General features: G+C 35.7%; 1 pseudogene; it reads right to left on the reverse strand.

The window, feature by feature from the left end:
- Positions 1-7,044: 7,044 nt before the first annotated feature.
- LOC105620093 overlaps positions 7,045-7,596 on the reverse strand; it is a 1,715-nt pseudogene continuing 1,163 nt past the window's right edge.

Here is a 7,596-nt window from a genome sequence, read left to right on the forward strand (position 1 = left end):
TTTCTTTCTTCCTTCACATTCTTATACTAATTAAAGAATTTCAAAACTTGTTGACTTAAGAAAAATTATTTATTAATGTCTCCAGATGGCATAAAAATCTCGGTCAGATATCGCTTAAAAACTTCATCTTCGATTTTGTAATTTTTAACGACAGTTCGGTATTGTTACATTTTTTTTGTATAATATTTGCGCTATGAATAGTATATAATACTAACGCTGTTATTAAAGTTATAAGTTATTAAGTTATTATAATCGAGATACGAGTTTCAGCCGTATACTTTTAATCTTCTAATCGGGTCTTTTTCGCTCCGAGTTTTAAACAGTTCTCGCAGTATGACAAAAAAATCAAGTTTTGCGATATATTATATTTAACTAATTAAACAGTTAGAGGGTTGAGAATGCTCTTTTTGAGTTGTAAAACCTCTGATCACATTAATTAAAATTTTATATTTATAAATTTATTAGTAGGAGTCATCAACGAAAATTATGTCCTAGAAATTTTATTTTAAAAATACCTACATTTAACGCATAAAAAAATTATACCTCCCCTGCTTCCGTCATCGAATCATCTTTTTTTAAAAAGTTAGTGTTCTCTTTCTCTCTCTCTCTCTCTCTCTCTCTCGTGATTCAGATATGATAATCTTATTGTTAATCACTAGGAGTTCCGCATCGCCGCCATATATTACGTTACAACATAAAAATCACCGCGAAAACAGTAAGAAATGGGCCCGATCACTTTTCTATTTTTGGTGTGCCGCGAAGCAGAGACGCGAGGATGAAGGCAAAGAGAGAGAAAGATAGAGGCGGAGAACGAGAGCATCGTGAAATTAAAATCTCCGCGCATGTGAGCCACACTCGCGACAGCCAACAGCCAAACTCGAACAGTCTCGAGGCCAGCGGATGACGTCGAAATTCGCCTCGCATATGGGATTGTTTATCCGTGAGACTAATAAGCGACAAAATGGCCGGTGCTATCACGCGGAATCGCGCACCAGATTTTCAAATGGGACACTCGATTCGATTGACTGTCATCTTCGGCGGCGTGGCGTCACGTTGCGTCGTCGTTGTCGTCGTCGTCGTTGCGGTCACTCGCGCCCACGAATGTCTCTCCCCCTTCCACCCATCCACCCCATGAAATTTGCAACTATGGCGTCCACCTGCGTTGCACACCTCCGACAACGTGCTCTTCATCGACTCCGTGTCTGCGTCCTCTTCGCGATACGATTGACGTCGATAATGAATACAACGAAATCCTGAAGGTCGATTGTGTATTATGAGAAGAAATGAAAATGACAAATCGAGCGAGTTTAATATGTAAAATATTTATAACTTTACTGGTCAACATTACCATGTAAGAATATAAGTATTTTCCATTCGATTATATTTCACTAGAAAACGTCCTCAAGTAGAATGGAAATATCGTAAGAATAAAATATTCTTAGGTGAAACACTGTATTCTTTTACGTCGACACTTATGAATTTTGCTCACTTTTGTAATTTTCACCCGATTGCAAGATACACGATAGATCTTCTGGTAAGATTCAGGCCAGATTCTGGCAAGACCTTCGGCGTTTTCGCGAGAGAAATTAAATCGCCTTCAGCGACGAATTTGAAACGATCTGTTTCAGATGTCGATCGTCGACGTGAGTATGTGAGATCGATTTGTCGGTTCTCGCTCCCGACGATTGCGGAATTCACGCCTGGGATTCGCGGCGGTCGGGCGACCTGCATTACTTGTTGAATTCAAATATGGAGCTGATAACGATTACAAAACGCGAGGGCAAACGCGAAAATGGCCACGGCATCGCTCGCCGCACACGGCACACGAGTACGTATGCACGCACGCATGCATGCACGCACGCACGCGTATAGGCTTCGGCATTCGCGGGGCGTGATACACTCGCGGGAATTACATAAGATAAATCGAACGCCGCGCACGAAGACGCAGAGCAACGCAGAGAAAAGGATATGCGGGTTAGCAATTTTCTCTCTCTCACTCCTCGTTTACTTCACTTTACTTTCTCATTCCCTCTGATTTCCTCGGCGACCCGACTGTGTTCCACGGGATCACCACGGGCCACGTCGGGACTCCTCGAAGCACCTCGAGGCACCTCGAGGGACGGAGCGAACGCGTGTTTCACGTGCACGACATCCGTTGCCGTTTCGAATTGTATGTCTGCCCCACCGAGCACTCAAGCAGTCGAGCACCGAGAGTCCAGTATGTATCATCCGCGTACACTTTTACGTCTCCGCTTCTCGTTACTCTCGTTCTATTCGCGTGTGCTCTTTTTCTCTATCTTTCTCTCTCTCTCTTTCTCTTTCTCTCTCTCTCTCGTGTCGCCGTGTCTGCACTTGTGAGTCGCGTCGCGTGCTGCGATTCTTTTTTTCCCACGGTATACCAGCCACCGAGCTAGAATCAAGCCGTGCGATCGTCGATCGTGGTTGAGATGAACTCACGTATCACGGTGGGATGCAGATAGTCTTCGTTAGTTTTCGCGAGACGGTAGGCATCGCAGGCAGACACACTCTATACAACATCCAGCTGATCGAGACGCCATATTCTAACGTCATCACATGCATAAGTACACACATACCAGTGGAATAGTCGATCACAGAAAGGTTGCAACACTCCTTTTCGATGGGTTTCGGAATGCAGCTTGCTCACTGAGCGATTCGGTGTATTCAGTACTACTGAGCGAGCGCTTGGCATATTTCATTAGAATCTATTAGATCTAAAAATATACATCAATTAGATATAAGAGGTCATGTATTGTGGAATACACAGTTTTTGATAGATTGAAATTCTTTTTCTCTGTTCCCTGTTCCTTTTATTGTGTGAAGCACAAAATCGGAACACAAATTGGAACTCGCAATAGTAGTACATTTCGCTTGTCTGCTTCTGTTTTTCGCGAGTTTTGATTGGCTTTCGTTTTTCCGCTTTCCGCTTTTCAAGATGTGAACCTGGCCTAAGAGTTCACTGAGCGTTCAGTAAGCGGCTGTAATACTGAATGCACTCATTGGCTGCGTTTGACAGAAAAAGCAACTTTGCAACATGTTGTAAAACTTGTGCAACTCTTGATTGGTTTATACATTTAGATCCAGTGAGGAACTAAAGGTAAGACTAATCATAAGGCGGTCCCTATATTCATAGTCCGATCTTATTTCAAACTGTCTTAAGGCTACGTTCAAAAACTTCCTCTCCGAGGAAGATTTTACTTTATATACTATAGTATACGTGTACTATATTTCGAGTAAACTTTTCCTCAAAGAGAAAATTTTGAAACGTAGCCTATGAAAATTATTCAATCGTATTTAAGGCACAAGAAAATGAATCAATCAGAATCCTTTATTTCATGGAGGAAAATAAAGGATTTTGATTGATTCATTTTCTTATGCATTATGCAATATACTAATCATTCTTCGTTATCTTGTTCTTTCTTTCATGAAATAAAGAACTCTGATTTATTGAATTTTTTTATGGTTGAAATGGCTATATTCCAAAATTCACTGCCAGCACTGAAAATCTACAGTTTATGTTACTATACATTTTCAGAACTGTATTATATGTTATGGATCATCTACAATAAATCATTAGTCATAAATCAGAAATCAGAAGTTAAAAATTGACAATTGTGATTGGTCAATTTTTAGCTTCCGACTTCTAATTATTTATTACTAATGGCTTATTGTAGAAAGACCATTACGTAAGGCCGGAATCAAATTATTGAAGATTGAGATTAAAGATTAAAGATTGAAATTTCATAGGTCATTTCAATAAGGACAAAAGAATTTTGGCTCCTTTTGTTCTGATTGGTCAAACTTCAATCTTTTATTCTTCAATGCGTAATCTGATTCCGACCTAAGAGTTTATGTTCCCCACTTTAAGGGTCACTTTCACCAAGCTCCCATTAACTTATCGGGCCTAATAACTTTATAGAATTCTAATTGAAGCTGATGTCAGAAAAAAAATGTAAACTGAAGAGTTAATCATATTTTTAATTATAATGAATTGTAATTTTACATACTATATTGAATACAAAAATAAGTTATTAATAAACAGCTACCAGAGAGAAACCTGCTACAAGTTAGTATTACAAATCTATATTTATAACTTCTCTCTTTGCATTTTTTCTCCGACATCAGCTTCAGTTGGAATCCTGCAAAATTACTAGGCCTGTAGTTAATCGGAGCTTGGTGAAAGTGGCCCTAATACTCGTATTCATAGTCAGGCCTTATATTTAAATTTATCTTTAGATAGCGCATTGACTGGCGCTCTGGGGATCAATCAATGTAACTTTTCCCCTAGGATGGAAACGTGAAAAGTTTCACGTGAACTCTATCATTTATAAGTTTGTTCGCGTCACATGCTCTAACATGTTGTAATATGCTCTTACCACAGCTCTTACTCATTCCAACGCACTTGATAGAGTGAGTAGTCTTAGACTAAAAAGTTCACGTGAATGTGAACAATTTCACATTTTCAGGAAAAGTTACATGATCGCTTTTTCTCACTCCAATGCCTTCATTAGAGTGAGAACTAGGAACATTAGAGTAGGAATTATGGTAGGAGCATGTTGGAGCACGCGAACAAATCTCTTATGATTTCGAGGGATCATGTAACTTTGTTCACTGTGAAAATGTGAAATTGTTCATGTGAACTTTTTAGTCAAGGACCGTGGCGGAAAGAAATCTAGGGAATTGATAAACTTCGGAATTAACATGTCTTATCCTCCGACAATTTATCTATTAATAATTGCTATTAATAATTGAAGAAGAATATTGCATTGACGGAAGAACGGTTATGTATATGTAATTATAATAATATATATTACAAAAATTATTATTACGTACATATATACATGCAATCATACATATATACAATTAATAGTTTAAAAATGACTAAAAATGACTAAAAATGAGACTAAAAATGTTATATTTTATCAAATAATATATTTATTTCTTAGCAATTACTGTAATACATTATATAATAAAATATTTTAAATTTACCAATTTTAATCGACTTTCTTCTTTTTCTGTTTATTTTACTCTTCACTAATTCAGAATTGCGTTTTAAATAATTTAATAACATTTCTATTTGTTTCATTATTATTTTTCTTTCTATTGTTATAGGTTATAGATTATATGGATCGCTCAGTCATCCATGCAATATCGCATATGTAATATCGCTATACATGAGTTCACGTGAAAATATGATTGATCCTTTGAGCATGACATGACATCGCCTCCACATGAAACGACTCCAGATCGTCGCGCGGAGAATCTGCTCTAAGGCAGGATACTTCTCTAAGAGGAGCCAGTAGTAATAATTAATAATTAATAATAATAATCATAGCCAATAATAATCAAATGTAACTGCCTAAGATCTGACGAGGAGACTGGTTATTGATCTGAGAAACACCATAAGTCCATATGTGGCTAATTGTTATATCGGTTATAGGATAATAAATATATAATTTCCAAGAATCCAATATAAAATCCTATAAATATCATATCATGTTTCTATCATCACTTCCCAAATATGTGGTACATCAACGTAACATCAAACCAAGGACTCGAGCATTACCAAGCCACGCCATCATAGGGACCCTTAAGGTGAACCAACAACAGGGTGAACTTTATCCATCACGATAGCATCGTCTGGTGCTCTGAGGCATGTGACACATGGACACTGCCTGAGTGTCACCTTTACTGATCTGTCACATGCCGCGTGTCACATCTGTGTATCTGTTGAATCCGACGCGAATACGCGATTAGTGCTTCGTTTCGCCAATCAGGCGCATGAGTTCATTAGTATGTGCCCTAATTCAGGAGTGTGCGATGCATGCTGCGATATTGTGAATGACGCCTATCGCGCTTGGATTTTCAATTCAGTTTGCATGACATCGCGAGTCTATTTGCATCGCGTCGATCGGAAGATTCTTCGTGCTACGTGTTATACTTTACAGCCATCTCATATGCAAGAAGCTTACTACTTCGCCGACCGCAAATTGCTTACACATCGGGTTGCCGCTTCGCGTTGATAGGTGCGCCAGATATTCATTCTCTCTCTCTCTCTCTTTCTCTCTCTCTCTCTGTCTCTCACGCGTTCGATCACAAATTGTGATACCTGCGCAAAGAATATGTGCGCGTTTTGTACTGTACCACAGTATAAGTACATACAGTATGGATACTGAGCGTCAGCGCTTTTGATGTAGTGAGTCTTAGGTCATGATCATCGCCATGTTGTGGGTTGAAAAGATGCTTATAATTTGAATTTTTATAAAACTACACTGAAAAAAAAATGCTATTGATTCAATTAAAGTCTATATTATGAACTGTCAGGCTTGATTATCGAAATAATTTATGCCTTTATATTAATAAAAATGTACATGAATTAATCATTTATGTTAGTGATAGTTAGTGATAGTAATATAGACTTTAATTAAATCAACATTACTTTTTTCCAAGTGTACAGAAATTCTTCTAAGAAAAAGAAAAAAAACATAATTCGGTCGTGTCATGAAAATTGTTTAAAACGAATATATTTTTGAATCAGAATTATATAATAATATAATATTAACAAATTCATATATAAAGATAATATTCACATTAATAATAATAATAATATTAAACAATAATAAATAAATTAAAAATAATAATTGATACTATATGAAAATTGTAATTAAATGTGAAGTTGTAATTTAATAATATACGTAGAGGGGGGGGGGTACACAAATACATACTTACGAGAATACTTTATCGTATACAAATATAATAGTCTACACAATATAGCGTCTCCGAAAGAAATTTATTTTTTAGTAAAAGTTAATTTTATTATATTTTATGGGAAGGAGATCCAGGGGGGGGGGAAGTATATTGTTAAATATATTATGTTGTAATTTATAAACGTTTTTAAAAATTTTATTAAAAATTTTGATTAAACATTGTTTTATATTTATTAATATCACAATATTTTGAAACAGAGAATTTCTTCTTTCTCTTTGTATAATTTGCTTTCTATTGAATTAATTGCTTCTTAACTTTCTATAATTTTTTATGTAATAAGTAGATTTTCTTTTTCAGTATTATTTTTCTTGGTGAATTTTTAGACAATTTGCAATCAATTTGTCAATCATTTTCTTATCGTATATAACTGATAGTTGTTTAGTTTATATTTCCTTCTTTCGACTGTCTTTCGACTGTCTTCATTTATAATTTTTGCTATCTCTTGATCTATAATTTCATAACTATTAATTAAATGTTCAATATAACAAAACATTGTATATTTTTATAATTTAAACCATTTTTTTGTCAACATAATAAAATATATTCAGAAAAAAAAGCAAAGCAGGGCTATAAGTCTGTCTGAACATGTTTTGTTGCATTGATGCAAAATAGTTTAAATTATAAAGATATACAACGATTTTGTTGTCACAGATTTTGGAAGTTTTGTGCATCAGAATTGTTGAATATTAAAAAAACATTTTGCGAAGATCCATGTTTTGGAAGAAAATTGATTCTTTTGAAAGATATTTTGAAGACTAACAATATATATATATATATATATATATATATATATATATATATAGTAGTACG

This window comes from Atta cephalotes, assembly GCF_000143395.1.
Source record: "Atta cephalotes unplaced genomic scaffold scaffold00024, whole genome shotgun sequence".
NCBI classification, from domain to species: Eukaryota; Metazoa; Arthropoda; class Insecta; order Hymenoptera; family Formicidae; genus Atta; species Atta cephalotes.